Genomic DNA, 7,741 nt, shown 5'->3' with positions numbered 1-7,741 from the left:
CTCAGATTCCAGAACGAGGAGGATGGTATGATACACAGATGGATACAAAACTCTTGACTTCCAAAGACTCAGAATAGTTATGATTGTGCTTAATAAAAAACATAATTGATTGTGCTAGCTAATGGGGGGGAGGAAAAGAGAAGCAGAGATTAACAGCAGCCAAGAGTATGTGCTGGATTGGCTGATGTTACCAGCTGTGGAGTAAAGGTTTTGGAATGCTAGAGGTTTGTGCTGGGGTCATTTTGTACTGTGTACAAGGCCTCTGGTTCTGACACGTCTATGTTTAAAAAAGAAAAAAGCAAGCAACCAGCAGAGTCCTGGAAAAGTACATGAAATAATTGGCCGTAGGGTGTGTGGATTTTTCTCCTTATTATTTTAAAGGGCCTTGCATTTTGTACATGAAGATTTACTACCAGTCACTAAAGAAGTTGAAAGCTGAACAAAAGCACATTTTCCTAAATACATGATTGTCTTAAAATGTGTTTAAATGACAAATCTATACAGAGGTTAAATGTAAGTGTTTAAATATAGGTAGTTACTTTTTAAAAATTACTAACTCTCTAGCCCTGGGTCTCAGACAAAACAAGGTTAGGATCCCTTGAGGAAAGTCAGGGAATTCCTAGAATTCTTAAGAGGGGAAAGGTTATAGAAAGCAGACCCAGAAGAGACAGTTTTATGTAAATAATGAACAGTAGTTTTCAATTATTGAAAAGAGATGTAGGCAGAGGGAAACCAGCAACCAAAATCAAAGATAAAATGATTTTGCCAAGGAAAACATGGTTCATAGATTCAGAAAGGAAAATCTTAAGAGGTTAAAGTACACAGTTACCCCCTAAATCCCCACTCAACCCCACATACACAGAGAGGCCAAGATTTTCAGAACTGAAGTTAGGCTGTTATGTCCATATTTAAGCACCAAGGCCCTGATTCAACAAGTAGTCACAATGGGACTACTTCTGTGCTTAAAGTTACACGTGTACCTAAGTGCTTTGTTGGACAGGGGCCCTAAATAAGTGGGAGCTGTTGGGTACTGGGCATTTTTAAAAAATCAGGTTGTGATTCAGATGTCCAAATATGAACTTAGGAGCCTAACTTCAGGCACCCAGTTTTTAAGTTTTGGCCATGCTGTGTGTCTTCTTTCACATGTGCCACCAGGATAAAAATAATATAAGCATTCTAGTTCAGACACCAGTTCCCAGCACAATAATTTCTTAACACTGAGTGATGGGAGAAAAAAATGAATAGAGCATTTATTAGTACTTTGTTACATTGCATGAATAAGTTCTGTGTCTTTTAGACAAAATAATTATGATAGAACAATTGTGGAGATTGCTGGGGACAATTTTTATTATTTTTAGTATCTCTCTCACTGACACAGCTTTATCCAACTACACTTAAGACTAATCTTATCAACTAGTTGTAAACAATGAAATCCTGCAATAGAATATTCTGACAGGAAGGAGTTAAGAACCAATCAAACCAGTACATCATGTTTCGATATGTTTCAAACATTATGTGGGTTTCCCAATAGTTCTGAAGAATTGTTTCCATAACAAAAGCCATAGCTTTCCAAAAGTCCTTTTAATCCTTTAGATCTGGAAAAAAAGATTAAACAAAAGATAAACCAGAAAGGATTTCTGAAGAACAGCTACAATTCCTGATCCTCGAATAGAAGGAAAAATGATAAATGTTTTCTTCATGACCATACGTCACAAGAAATCTCCATGCCCACAGAAGAAGCAAGACGCAGTCGCTTCAATAGGCAAAATCTTCATTCCTTTTTCTGGTTCCAGTTCAGGAAAGTACTTTACACCACCAATGGAACGTAAGCATTTCCTGAATCAGAGCCTCTCTGAACAAACAACACAGAAAATACGGGAGCATTTCCAGGGGTCTATGCAAGGTAGATCACAACTTCCTAGTACACTACCATTCCATTGACATCAAATTACACCAGTGATGCATCAAATAAACAAGTCATATATGAAAAGAAATATCTTCTTTTCTGCCCTTCATAAATTCCTCAAATATGGACCTGAAATATAAATGCTGAATGAACCTTTTTTCTCTCTCATACATTTACAGTAACCATCATACAAGACTGACTGATCTGAAGATAGGCTGCTGTAGGAATAAACCTCACTTTTCATTATATTAAAAAATCAAGATCTTGAAGAAAGTCAGCTGATACTGGTTAAAACAGTATTTCAAAATCATTCCTGTTTGTATTTCATATATCCAGGAGCAAAATGATAAATGATCATAAGGATATTTTTAAGCTGCAGAGAAGCCATAAAAAAGGCCCAAAATCATGTCCCCTTTTCCATTAGTATCTATGGGTCCTGAACCAGCAGAAGTTATATATGGGAGAAGGCAGATCACAAGGTGTTCATATTGCCTTCCTCTAAAGCTATTCTCTATGGAAGCACCATCCACAGCAGTATAGAGAGAGTCAATAGGGTAGGACCCTGCCATGCCCACAGGACCAGTGTCTCTGCGGATCCACTGGTCAAACTATGCTGCATACAATACAGCCGGGAGGAACACAACTACTTTACTTGGGCTCTACAACATGGGTAGAGGGCTGGACTATTCCTCACCAACCACCACAGAGGATCCCTGCCTAAAACCCACTTATTTGGGTTTTGTGAAGAAAGGGAGGATTTTGGTCTAAGTGATTAAACAGTCAAAAGACAAGACAGAAACTTTGCATCTTAGCAGGGTTCCTCATTTGTGAATCCTTGGAAACCAATCAGATACCTTAAGGATCATGGATATAGCAGGTGACCAGCTTGGCTTAACAGAGAAATCTTCAGTGAGCTTAAACACAAAAAGGAAGCTTACAAGAAGTGGAAGCTAAGTCAGATGACTAGGGAGGATTATAAAAATACTGCTCGAGCATGCCGAGTGAGGTGCTGAGGGAGTTGACTGATGTGATTGTAGAGCCATTGGCCATTATCTTTGAAAACTCAAGGCAACTGGGGGAGGTCCCAGACAACTGGAAAAAGGCAAATATAGTGCCCATAAAAAGGGAAGGAGGAGGACTGGGGAACTACAGGCCAGTCAGCCTCACCTCAATCCCTGGTAAAATCATGGAGAAGGTCCTCAATGAATCCATTTTGAGGCATTTGGAAGAGAGGAAGGTGATCAGGAACAGTCAGCATGGATTCATCCAGGGCAAGTCATGCCTGACCAACCTGATTGCTTTCTGTGATGAGATGACTGGCTCTGTGGATATAGGGAAAACAGTGGACGTGACATATCTTGACTTTAGCAAAGCGTTTGATATGGTCTCCCACAGTATTCTTGCCAGCAAGTTAAAGAAGTATGGGTTAGATGTACAATAAGGTGGATAGAAAGCTGGCCAGATCATCAGGCTCAATGGGTAGTGATCAATGACTCGATGTCTAGTTGGCAGTGAGTAACAAGCAGAGTGCCCCAAGGCTCAGTCCTGGGACCAGTTTTGTTCAACATCTTCATTAATGATCTGGAGGATAGCATGGATTGTACCCTCAGCAAGTTTGCAGATGATACTAAGCTGAGGAGAGAGGTAGATATGCTGGAGGGTAGGAATAGGATACAGAGTGACCTAGACAAATTGAAGGATTGTGCCAAAAGAAATCTGATGAGGTTCAACAAGGACAAGTGCAGAGTCCTGCACTTAGTATGGAAGAATCCCGTGCACAGCTATAGACTGGAGACCGACGAGCTAGGCAGCAGTTCTGCAGAAAAGGACCTGGGGGTTACGGTGGACAAGAAGCTGGATATGAGTCAGCAGTGTGCCCTGGTTGCCAAGAAGGCTAATAGCATATTAGTTAGTAGGAGCGTTGCCAGCATATCGAGGGAATTGATTATTCCCCCCTCTTCAGCACTGGTATGGTCTCATTTGGAGTATTGTGTCCAGTTTTGGGCCCCCCACTACAGGAAGGATGTGGACAAATGGGAGAGAGTCCAGTGGAGGGCAACAAAAATGATTAGGAGCTGGAGCACATGACTTATGAGGAGAGGCTGAGGGAACAGGGCTTATTTAGTCTGCAGAAGAGAAGAGTAGGGGGTGGGGATTTGATAGCGGCCTTCAACTACCTGGTGGGGGTTCCAAAGAGGATGGAGGTAGGCTGTTCTTATTGGTGGCAGATGACAGAACCAGGAGCAATGGTCTCAAGTTGCAGTGAGGGAGGGAGGTCTAAGTTGGATATTAGGAAAAAACTTTTTCACTAGGAGGATGGTGAAGCACTGGAATGGGTTACCTAAGGAGGTGGTGGAATCGCCATCTGTTAGGGCGCGCAAGACTTTGTAACGCGAAATCAGTATAGTTTGACAAGAGCAAGGCCCTAAAAGCAATGCTAAGCCAGAAAAGCTAAAGTTAAGACCTCTCAGGAGCAGAGCCCAGACGCTGCCCTCTGCCCGACCTTAGGCCAAAGGAGGAAGTGCCTTGGGGTCTGGAGCATCCTGAGACGACCACAGACATTTGCTAATGCCTGATAAGCTAAAAGGTTCCTATTTTAGTAATAATAAAGGAGAAGTAAAACTATGGCTGAGTTCTTTTTGAAGTAAACAACTAACGTCACCTTATTCCAGAAGGTCCCTAGCTAACTACAAATAGACTAATAGCAACTAAGTGTTAAGGCCCAATCCCTACTGGGATTGAGATATACGTCATGTATTACTGGGTAAGGCTTGCTGCAAGGTGAGGGGGAAAAGGGTATATCAATCCCCCGAGAGCCTTCCCAAGCTGAGACTCTCCGTGGATCCGTGGAGGCGCTAGCGGATGCCTCGGGCAGGCGGTTCCCGTACGTCACCCGCTTATCAGAACGAAGTATGGGTCTCCCTCGTTCTTGGTGATAAGCGTCCTTGCACACGCTTAAATAAGGCTAGCTTTCTTACATCAATGGGCCCCCAGGAGTATATTGCTGTAGGTATCCTCTTGGCAGGTCTCTTCCTTGCTTAAGGTTCATTTCTCTGTTCACTAACTGCAGCTGCTGCTGCGGTTGCTCAGCTTATGATAGTAATAAGTCCTGTGCCTATAAGTTGCTACTTTATATCCTTGTGGTTAATTGTACTTTCATTGTACTTTCCACCCTAAGACTTGTGCCGGAGCTGCAGTTCCTGTATGGTACAGGACTCCCGCTCCTGTCTGTCTTTCTTATGCTATCTCATCTGTAATAAATAAGCATTTTGACATCCTTTTGCCAGTGTGCTCCATTCCACCACCGAGATAAAAATACCGAACACTACACCATCCTTAGAGGTTTTTAACGCCCGGCTTGACAAAGCCCTGGCTGGGAAGATTTAGTTGAGGTTGGTGCTGCTTTGAGCAGTGGGTTGGACTAGATGACTCCTGAGATCCCTTCCAACCCTAATCTTCTATGATTCTATGATCATGAAATGTGAAAAGCTGCAATAATAAACTCATAAATAAATCTATATATCTATAAATAATGATGAGAAGCTTCAGATGATGCAGCCCTATACATATGGGGCAGCCGTGACAGATTGTGGCTCACGCTCAGAAGGAAGGTCAGAGAGCAGCACAATCACTGTCCTCTCTCAGAGGTTCTGTCAGAGGGAGCAGCTTTCATTTAAGGCTTCGGCAGAGGCTCTCCGAGAGATACTCTCCAGCCGTTGGATAAGATTAGCACACTGGATGTGGCTCACCTTTTAAGATATGCACACTGTCAATCTCTTATCTCCAGTTTAGGGTTGAGATTCCCAAAGCAGGAACACAAGGTTAGGCCAAAATTGGGGCCTGCTTCACTTCCCCTTTCACTTTGGAAGGAGGTATGTGGCTGCAGCGCCATAAAACCACTAATTATTTCCCATTTTTTTAAGTATGAATTTTTCTCATCCAGGTGCAATATAGGCACTCCTCTGAGAAGAAGTTATAATAATGAAAGATGGCATTGGGAACATAGAACAAGACAGGCAGTCGTGAGCTCTAAGTTTTATTCCTGTGTCGGCCACAGACCTTCTTTCATCATCAGACCTTTGGCAAATCACCTAACCACTCTGGCCATGATTCAGCAAAGCACTTAAGCCCATGCTGAACCAAATCCATCCTTGTTCAGCAAAGCACTAAAATGCATGGTTAAGTCGCAGTGAAATCAATGGGATGTAAGCAAGCACATGATCAGTTCATGCTTTGCCGAATAGGGATGGACTCAACCACTTGCTTTGAGTGCTTTGCTAAATTGGGGCTTCTGTGCTTAGGAACACAGTTAAAATGCACTTCAGATCCATTCTAGCTGAAAGAGTCAAGAAATTTTAGAATTTTCTCTATCTGTCTAATGGGAATAATTTTGCCCCACCTCACATGGTTGTTTAGAGGCTGTTATCAGATGCAAGGTTATGTAAGGCAAAGAATAGAACATGGCCCCAAATAGTAACAATTACACTAATAAATGCATAATATTTTAGATTCACTACAACTGGATTAATTTATTATTTACAGTAAAATTCAATTACTGTAGTAGAATTCATTTATTTTGAAAATTAACTTCTATAATGCTGAATGACCCTTAACAGGACAGTCAACTGATTTCAATTCTTTGTATATTACTCTCTAATGTATCTGTGTTTCTAATATACTGAGAATTACAGAAATAAATCAAATTCTTTTGCAAACAAGTAAGAAATCGGATTATTTGGACTGCTGGGATAATTCCAAATTTGTTCAGATAATTGGCAGCTCATACACTCAGTTATCAATGGTAACAGAATCAATACGTTGACATGCTGCCAGCTTGTTAGAAAGGTTAGGATACAGGGGAGCTAGATAATTGGAATCCTATCATACACTATTATTTAAATTAAGATTTCCCTTAATCTTGTCTCAAAATGTGAAACCACACAGCCGCCAGATGCAACTTGGAAGCTAAGCTTTAGGAAGCAACTCAACATTTTTGGGAAAGAATTTTCTTTGGCCGATTAATTGGAAACTTGGCTGATATAGCCAAGTATAAAAAGAGGGGAAGTGTGCTACAAGCCTTTCTGGGCAACAAAAAGGTTAATACCATTTTCTCAGTAGTTTGAAAGGACAATTTTAATTGGATCACCTCCAGAACACTTAACATTGGTGTTTTTAAATCCACTTACACTTAGTCTATTCAAAGCTTCATCAATAAACAAACACAAATTCAAGTTAGGAGACGTCTTTATCTTGGAAAAATAGCATAACAATCATATCAATGATGGGTGAAAAAAAGTTTTCGAGATCTCATCCTGCCAGTAAAGGGAAACCTAAACTTTCCTGTGAATCAAAATCAGTGGATGGATGTTCAGCTGTAGCCAAAATGTGTCATAAAATTTGCTGGCCCTTATCGAGCTGAATATTGCTGTGTGCAAATTGTGAGTCCTCCAAAAAAAGTTAGCTTGATACACTATGTAAAGTAAAACAAGAGATACATTTTACTCCGGGTAGAAGTGCATGCAAAGAAAATTCCAGCACTGAGTTCCACAAGATGGGGGCGGGGAGGGGGAAGGGAGAAGCGGGCATGGAAACGTATAAGGCTCCCTGCCTATACGTCACCTCAATTATGGTAAAAACCCTTTAAATCAGGGGTTCTCAACCGGTGGTACGCGTACCACCAGTGGTACGCGGAAGACGGCTCAGTGGTACGCGAGGGAAAGCACGCTGCCGATTCCGCCACCGAATCCCCCCCTTGCCGCCGCCGAAAAACCCTGCTGCCGCCGAACCCCCCCCCCACTTCCGCCGCCGAGAAACCGTGCCGCCGCCGAATCTCTT

This window comes from Emydura macquarii, unplaced genomic scaffold, assembly GCF_026122565.2.
Source record: "Emydura macquarii macquarii isolate MOO-44397 ecotype Brisbane River unplaced genomic scaffold, CSIRO-AGI_Emac_v2 contig_1146, whole genome shotgun sequence".
Taxonomy (NCBI): Eukaryota; Metazoa; Chordata; order Testudines; family Chelidae; genus Emydura; species Emydura macquarii.
Note: the sequence above shows the minus strand (reverse complement) of the source record.